The following is a 9,731-nucleotide window of genomic DNA, read 5'->3' as shown; positions in this document are numbered from 1 at the left end:
GAATTACCTGGAAAAACTCAGCAGGTCTGGCAGCATCGGCGGAGAAGAAAAGAGTTGACGTTTCGACTCTTTTCTTCTCCGCCGATGCTGCCAGACCTGCTGAGTTTTTCCAGGTAATTCTGTTTTTGTTTTTGTTTTTGTTTTGGATTTCCAGCATAAATAATGTATCAAGCTGAGGGAGCAAAGGATGTCAATGTCTTTAAGAGAGAGAGACCTGGGCCAACCTATCCAGAGTCTGCACCCTCCCTGGATTCACTTCCTTTCCCTTCAGTTCCTGCAAGTCAACAATTTCCCCCAGGATGAGAAAAGAAATGGAAAGGGGGAAAAAAGAAAGTGTTTTACTCACAGATGTTGGACACAGGAGGAAGTTTTAGTCTGTGTGAAGCTCAATCTTCATTCACACAAAGCCCGCGCTCTGATTGACTGGAGGACCACAGTCCTTTTGGTCCTCCAACTCTTCCCATTGGTCAATCCTTCATCATAAAGGGAAGGGGTGGGCTCTCCAACGCACATGCGCAGTTTCCCCTCTCCCTTGGATATGCGCAGTTCTGGGGCGCCCGCCTGCGCGGCGGATAGAGCGGTTTCCGCAACGAGGGGTATTGTGGGACCTTCGGCCGCCATTACGCATCCGCAGCCCAGTCTCCAAATTCCTGGAACTGGGATGGAAAGTAGGGGTGTGGGGAGCGCAGTGACCCCACCCTGACATAAAGTACATGTGAGTAGTCACTGGATTTGATTGTGAAGCCCCCTTAGCAAAACAGTTTGTTAACTTTAGGTGTAAAGATTTAGACACCTGGGTGACAGATTGGGGAGGGTAATTGGTGAGTGTGAAACTGAACCCGAGAGTCAGCACCTTCAGGGGAGGAGAACTTGTTTAAAAGCAGGAGGAGATAAGTCGGATGAATTAGTTACAATCAATAGAGAGGAGGGAATGCCTCAGGCGCAGAGATTTATAGCTCGAGAGGCAGTGGGATAGCAGCATTGTCAGTGGGCTGGTATTCCAGAGACCCCGGGTATTTCTCTGGGGACCCGAGTTCGAATGCCACCACAGCAGCTGGCAGAACTTGAGTTCAACGAATACCTGGAGTTTAATGTTTGATGATGACAGTGAAACAATTGCCGAATGTTGCAAAAACGCTTCTGAATGCATAAGAAAATCTGCTGTCCTTACTCAATCTGGCCTACATGTGACTCTGGATCCCAGTAGTGTGGTTGACTCTTAAATGCCCTCTGAACAAGGGCAATTTGGGATGAGCCACCCACATCCCAGAAAGGACTGAGAAAAAGGGAGTGGGATGTTCTATGGCATAATCTTGAACAACTTTATCAAAATCTGTTTCAAAATGCTCATTGGGGTCTTGACCTTGAACCTGCAATGGACTATGTCAGAGTTAAAGGCCATGCTGGTCTCAATTACATTGAAAATACAGCACAGAAACAGGCCATTCAGCCCACCCTATCCAAGCCAGTGTTTATACTTCGCTTGAGCCTCCTCCCATTCTTTCTCATCTCACTCTCAGTGAATCCTTCTGTTCATTTCTCCCCCATGTGTTTATCCGGGTTCCACTTAAATGTACTGGTGTCATTCACCTCCACCACTCGCTGCGGTAGTGAGTTCCACATTTTTACCAGTCTCAGGTAAAGAAGTTCCTCCTGAACTCCTGATTAGATTTATCAGTCACTACCTTATGTTGGTGGCCTCTAGTTTTGCTCTTCCTCCTACAAGTGGAAACATTCTCTGTGGCTATCAAAACCTTTCAGAATTTAAAAAACTTCCATTAGCCCTGAGCCTTGTCTTTCTAAGAGAGAAGTGACCCAAGCCTATTCATCGTCTCCTGATGTATTAAAACCCTCAGAGTAAAAATCTGAAGACAAAAATGCTTTGTTCGTACCTGAGCTCAGCACAATGAGAAAGCAGGGACAGAGTCACAAGGGAGACTGAGAACAGAAGCTTCACTGAGAATGGCTGGGCTGGGCTATGATGTGGGAATGAGACCGTCGATTAGACTGTTCAGCATAGGGCTCTTGGAGTTGGGGGGCAGTGAGGGAGTTCAAGTGGCAGCCTTCAATAAAGCAACAACCTGTATTTATATAGCACCTTTAACGCAACAAAACGTCCTGCTTCTGTGCTGTATATTCAATGTAATTGAGCCTGGTATTGCCTTTGACTCTGACTTAGTCCATGCGTGTTCAAGGTCAAGATCCCAAGGAACATTTTGGAACAGAATTTGACAAAAGTTGATAAAGTTGTTCAAGATTATATCATCGAACATCCCGCTCCCTTTTTCTCATTTGCTTATGGGATATGGGTTGCTCATCCCAAATTGCCCTTATTCAGAGGGCAATTAAGAGTCAACCGCATTGCTGTGGGTCTGGAGTCACATGTAGGCCAAACTGGCTAAGGACAGCAGATTTCCTTATGGGATCAGAAGGGTTTTTGCAGCAATCGGCAATGGTTTCACTGTCATCATCAAACCTTAAATTCCAGGAATTTGTTGAATTCAAGTTCTGCCAGCTGCCGTAGTGGCGAACCCGGCTCCTCAGAGAATTACCTGGGGTCTCTGGAATACCTGTCACTATCCCGCCGCCTCTCGAGCCCCGGCCCCACCCATTGTTCCCCCTCCACCTCCAAGGTTTCCAGGCAACCGGCTGACGGCTCCAGCCAGAGCGAGAAGCCCCTGGGGAGAAGGGAGGCTGCGCATGTGCGGGGGAGAGCCCGCCCCTTCCCTTCATGACGACTAATGGGAAGAGTTGGAGGACCGGAAGGGCACTGGGCCTTCAGCCAATCAGAGCGCGGGCTTTGTGTGAATTCGGATTGAGCTTCACACAGACTGAAATTTCCTCCTGTGTTCAACATCTGTGAATAAAACACTTTCTTTTCTCATTCTGGGGGCAAATCGTTGACTTGCAGGAACTGAAGGGAAAGGAAGTGAATCCAGAGAGGGTGCAGACTCTGGAAAGGTTGGCCCAGGTCTCTCTCTCTTAAAGACATTGACATCCTTTGCTCCCTTAGTTTGACACATTTATTTGTCTGGCTAAAAGGATGGTCTTTTTCCTACTGTTCACAATTAAAGGAGTGGTTTCCCCAGGAGATGGCTGACATTTAAGGGGACAGTTAATGAATATAGAACAGAGATATGTTTAGTGTTGTTATATTGTACATATTAGATATATTATTTATGGTTCTGTAATAAGATACATTTATTATTATTTCTAATCTGGTTATATTGCACTGTAACTATGCTATATGTTTCCAGTTCTAAAATCATGGCACAGCTGGAGTCCATTCGGAAACTTGAGCCCATGCCGACTCACTTTAAAGTAACCCAGTCAGTCTGATGAACCTTCTCTGAACTGTTTCCAATGCAAGTATATCCCTCTTTAAAGAAGGAGCCCACAACTGTACATCGTACTCGAAGTGTGGTCTCACCGATACCCTGCACAGCTGCAGTAAGACTTCCCTACTTTTATACTCCATTCTCCTTGCAATAAAGGCTGACATTCCAATTGCCTTCCTCATTACTTGCAGCACTGAGAGACTGACTTTTTGATTCGTGTACAAGGACATCCAGATCCCTCTGTACTGCAGCATTCTGCAGTCTCTCTCCATTTAAATAATATTCTACTTTTCTATTCTCCCTGCCAGATGGACAACCTCACATTTTTACACATTATACTCCATCTGCCAATATTTTCCGCCCTCAATAAACCTATCATTATTCCTCTGTGGACTCTTTGTAAAGTCCTCACAACTTGCTTCCTTGACCTATTATATCATCGGCAAATTTGTCAACAATACAGTCAGTTCCTTCATCCAAGTCATTAATATGGATTGTAAAAAGTTAGATCCAGTACTGATCCATACAGGACCAAGGAGGCCCCGGGTTAAATATATTCAAGACATAGATTGCTAGGTTTTAGATATTGAAGATATTAAGGGTGTTGGGAGATAGTTCAGGAAAATGGCACTGAGGCAGATCAGCCATAATCTCATTCAATGGCGGAGCAGGCTCGATGAGCCAAATGGCCTACTCCTGCTCATATTTCTTATGATCTTTGTGTCCTGGACATGGAGTGGTGTGCACGGATCTGTCGATCAGCATGAACCTTCAGGAGAATTGAGAGGGTGTATGTTAGGTACAGCAGAGTATGAATGGAGAGAGAGAGTATGTGTGTTATGGAGATTCACAGCTTTAGTGGAATGAGAGAGGAAAGAATGTTCTATAGAAACTGGAATTGTCTGTTCTGAATTTCTATCCTGAACTGACAGTGATGTCTGTTCTGAATTTCTTTTAAAGGAGACTAGAAGGGGAGGATTTGCAGACAGGAATCAAAGGTTAAGATCTCACAGAGTCACTCAATTTATCAGAACGTGAACATGATCAGCTTTTGAATTTAGAAGGAGAAATATTTGTCTGCTTGTTAAGATTTTAAGCATAAGTGTGACTGGAAAGGCCCGAGACACACGGACCTGAGTGAGAGTGTTCCAGTGCACTGACTGTGGGAAGAGCTTTCACCAGTTACACAGCCCGAAAAAACATCACCATTACAATAAGGAGAGACATTTTACATGTTCTGTGTGTGGACGAGGCTTCAACTGACTGTCAGACCTGGAGAGACACAAAGACACCCGCACCATGGAGAAACCGTGGGAATGTGGAGACTGTGGGAAGGAATTCAAAACCCCATTGAAGCTGAAGACTCATTGGCGCAGTCAGACCCGAGAGTTCACCTGCTTTGAGTGTGGGAAGGGGTTTGCTCGGTTACACCACCTGCAGTCACACCAACAGGTTCACACTGGGGAGAGGCCATTCACCTGCTCCGTATGTAGGAAGGGATTTACTCAGTTACCCAACCTACTCACTCACCAATGAGTTCACACCAGGGAAAGACCATTCACTTGCTCTGAATGTGGGAAAGGATTCATTCAGTCATCCAACCTGCTGACACACCAATGAGTCCACACTGAGAGGCCGTTCCCCTGCTCTGAGTGTGGGAAAGGATTCCCCCAGTTATACAGACTGCCGCTGCACCAGCAGGTTCACATTGGGGAGAGGCCGTTCATCTGTGTTCTCAGTGTGGGAAGGGATTCGCTCGGTTACACCACCTACAGTCACACCAGCAGGTTCACATTGGGGAGAGGCCGTTCACCTGCTCCACATGTGGGAAGGGTTTTGCTCGTTTATACAACCTGCAGACACACCAGCGAGTTCACACCGGGGAGAAGCCATTCACCTGCTCTCAGTGTGGGAAGGCATTCACTCAGTTATTCCACCTGCAGACATATCATCAAGTTCACAAGTGATTGCAGGGTTTGGATTCTGCTGTTATTGCTGCTGTTAATCACATCCAGGACTGAACCATGTTCATTCTGACAGTTGGTGAAGTGGGAGGGTCGGGGGGTTTCTTTCCACTGTGATGAACTGTCCAAAGTGGAAAATCAGGGTCTTCAAAGTGACACATGACACACAGAATTCTGAGCTGAAGATGATGATGATCACCCTGAAGGAATTGTACTAGTCACGAGGAGCTTTGGTCCAATGATGAGTATGTTAGTCACAGACTCATTCAACTGTGCTGTGCTGCACCTCGTCAGTATGTGGATTAGATTGGTGAAAATGTTACCCAGATTCACCTCGTACTGAGGATTGACACAAGGTTAAGGAGTGTGAAAGTTCTCCTTGTCTTGGTTTGATGTCAACGCATTGAAGTCACTAAAAAGAATAGGGATTCCCTGCAAAATAACTGGAGTCAGCCTCTTTATCAGATAACAGCGTTAACTGTTAGACTTCACCCCAATGACACATTTGTGTAATTAATAAGGCTTATATTACCAAATTGTACCGTATGTAAGCTTAACGACGAAGTGTCTTCAATTGCCTAGGCTCTTTCAGTTCCAGATACTGTAATGTAGCTTTAAGAAAAAAAAACTGGTGTTAAGGTCAAGAAGGGGTCAGAGCACCAGATGTTCCAGGACACCCTGTTTAGATACAAGTTATAGTTTACAGTTAGAAGGGGCTCCAAGCTGATTGGCTCAATGTGTTGTGGTGAAATGAGGAACATTTTTCCCATTGGCCAAGTTACAAATATTTGTTTAAGAAGTTGTTAGTTTTATTGAACAGCTGCACCAACATGGGTTAAATGTTACAATGTTACCTCCAAAAAAGGTCCATTTAGTAACTCGAGTCCATGCTGGCTCTCTGTAGAGCAATCCAGTCAGTCCCATTCCCCCTCTATATCCCCGTATCCCTGCAAGTTTATTGCCTTCAAGTGCCCATCCAATTTTCTTTTGAAATCGTTCATCATCTCTGATTGCACCACCTCATAGGCAGCGAGTTCCAGATCATTCTCACTCGCTGTGTAAAAAAAACTTCTTCCTCACATCCCCCCCCCACATCTCACTTAAAACCTTCAACCTGTGTCCCCTCATCCTTGGCGGGAACAGCTTTTCTTTGCCCAGCTGATGTAAACATGTCATAATCTTGTACACCTCTATCAAATCTCCCCTCAACCTCCTGTGCTCCAAGGAGAACAGTTCCAGCCGGAACAAAGAAACAAGATATGTTCATACCTGGAATAAAATGGGAATGTTTACAATTCCACTGGGCAGCGAAGGAATTGGAATAATTCACCTTGGGTGTAGTTGAATGGAATAAATCAATCCGGTATCCATATAGATTCTAATGAAATTCAGGGAAGTGTAGACAAGAGAATAAGTCGATAGCTTTCTCTTGGAAATGTTTATATCATTTGCCTCTGAACTCTTTTTTAAAAGAAAACCACAGTTGAAATCCTGGCCACTACCTGAAATATTGGGACTGCACAGAGTGAGATCAGCAAAGCTCTTCAGCAGATCCACTGCTCTCATGAACTTTAGATAAATTAACATGAAAGTCAAAAAATGTCTGTCATGCTATTGGGATACCAGTGTAAGTGCAGATGTGATTTGTTAGATGTTAAGCAACTAATAGAAGGAAATTCATGGTGAAATACATGGAAAAGTCCCAAACATACACAGTGACTTGACGAACAGTATGACATGAAATGGTTAATGTGGCCAGAGGAATGAGACAACATTTTGATGTGATCAAGGCACTGACACATGCTCCAGAGAGAAACTGACTTTAAAACAGTCAGGATAAAATTAAAGACACCAGTCATGGTTGAAAAGTGAGTAAAACTAAGCTGAAAGTGATAGAAAATTATGGATTTGGACAATGAAGGGCTTGGGACAAATAATACTGAGTGACAACTCTCCACAAGTTGGTCAGGGATAAGGAGAGAGCTGGAGAATCTTTTACATCCAGGCTTGATCTGCTGCTAAGAGCATAGATCCTTATGTACTCGTAACCTAGCACTCACAGCGCTCCTTCAAGGGAAGAAAAGATCAAGTAGATGATACCCCAGGCAGGGCCAGAATAGAACTGGAAAATAATGAAGTGAAATTGAGTGAGGGCTGAGAGAGAAAGTTCTCCTCCCCATCAAGGTGTGGACTGTAAGAATCCTGGGGGACCCCCTACTTCGGGTTTTCTTGCTAATTAGTGAAAACTAAATTAAAAACTATGACTGGCTGTGCATTTATTTTTAATTTGATTGTTATACTTCTCCTGTTTTTATTCCTGTTGTGATTAATCTCTGGGTGAGGATGATTGACAGGTGACAGGATGGGAAATTGTGGTTTGGGTCTTCATTGACCAAATGTTTTATTGATCCGAAAGGTGTAAAAGGGGCCAAACTTCAGCAGAAATCTGGCAGAGCTGAGAACAGACGACATGCTATGTGGGAACAGGGAGATGAACAGCTCCCAGAGGACAGAGAAAACAAGAGTGCCTTGAATCCTAGATGACACCTGGGTGTCAAGGCCACCATGTTTTCACTGCTTGGCATGGGAATGCTGACTCCCTGTACCGGGGACAGAGCGTGGGAAGCCAACTGTTTGAGAGTTTGATGTGGCTTGGGCAGGTACAGATGGTTCAATGACAGGTTTTGTAATTGGTCCGTTCAAATGTTAGCTCAGCAATGATTGGTTTAAATCAGTCTCCATAGACTTTGTGATGTATAAAAGTATCAGAAGGGATTCCCCGAGCACAGAGATTTGTAGAGGTTTTACATATGGCATTGACTGGTGCCATGGCATCTGGGGCAGACCAGGGAGCATTTACGTGGAGATGGTGCTTCTACCCAAAGTGTAATGGTAATGCTGCTACACTTTGATACTACTGCTCAGACATGAGCATGTGTCAGGTCTTATTTATACTGAATAAAATCTAACCACTGTCACCAATAAGGGTTATCACTGTGAATCATTTCAGAGTTTGGGAAAAGGGGATAAAGGATTAATTGACTCCCTGACCCCCATTTTCTAACATCGCTGTGTCAAAAATAAAATCTCATCTCCCCCTCTGGCTCCTTTGCCAATTACCTTAGAGGGACTGACTTTCTGTTAAAGAGCCTGCCAACCCCTCTCACCCACTTTCCCTAAAGTGCTGATATCTAATCATGAAGGGTCCAGAAAAATCAAATGTTTTTACTGACAGAAGTGTTTATTAATGAAACAAAACATGGTTAAAACAAAGCAGAAAATTACTTGAGGATCAGAGACAACCAGACTAAAAAGATGTGCACAATGTTCTGGACCCAAATGGTTTCACTTCGGCTCCTCTGTAACCTGTTCCCATGACTCCACGCTTTGTACACAGGGGCACTGAACCCCGGGGGTCAGGTCACCATTAGTCACATTCACCCTCTCCTGCGCTCTGATTGGTTGGAGGCCCATTTCCCAGTCAGTCCTCCAGCACCTTCCTGTCTCTCTGTCAGTGCGATGCCCATGGCAGTTTCCCAACTGGGGCGCAGGCCCCGTTATTCTCAGCTCAATTCAGCCCTCAGCTCGGTCGCCTGGCTGTCATTGACACAAGCAATAGAGAGACAGAAAGGAGTTGGAGGCTCTAATGGGAAGTCGAAACTTGTGGCTCTGAACCAACACTTCAACATTTGTCAGTCAAACACTTGTTATGTCTCCTGGGGTTGTTATTATGAGATTTAGACACTGGAGGCAAAGGGTAACTTTCCATTTCTAAATTTGTATTGTCCATAGTGCCAGCCGTGGTTCAGTGGGTAACACTCTCACCTCTGGGTCAGGAGGCTGTGGGTTCAAATCCTACACCTGGGACCTGAGGACAAAAATCAAAGCCCACATTCCCAGTGCCAGCACTGAGGGAGTGCTGCACTGTCAGAGTAACCATCTTTCAAATGAGATATTAAACTGCCCAGCCCTGTCTGCCCTCTCAGGTGGATGTGAAAGATCCCATGGCCACTATTTCAAAGAATGGCTGGGGAGTTATTCCCTGTGTCCTGGTCAACATCCATCCCTCAATTAACTTCACTAAAAACAGATCACCTGCTCATGATCAGATTGCTGTTTGTGGGATCTTGCTGTGTGTAAATTGGCTGCTGTGGTTCCTACATTACAACAGTGACTACGCCGCAAATGTTCTTCATTGGCTGTAAAGCGCTTTGGGACGTCCTATGGTCATGAAAGGCGCTATAGAAATGCAAGTCCTTGTTTAATTGTCAGCAAACTTGGAGACATTACACTCGGTCCCTCATCGAAATCATTCATAGAGATTGAGAGCTCATTTTGTGTGTGAACCTCCTGTTTGACACCTTTCCAAACGCATTTTGAAAATCCAAACACACCACATCCAAGATGAGGAATTTTTTTGTTTTAAAAA

This window comes from Carcharodon carcharias, assembly GCF_017639515.1.
Source record: "Carcharodon carcharias isolate sCarCar2 chromosome 27 unlocalized genomic scaffold, sCarCar2.pri SUPER_27_unloc_1, whole genome shotgun sequence".
In the NCBI taxonomy this organism is placed as follows: Eukaryota; Metazoa; Chordata; class Chondrichthyes; order Lamniformes; family Lamnidae; genus Carcharodon; species Carcharodon carcharias.
This window is presented reverse-complemented; position numbering follows the sequence as displayed.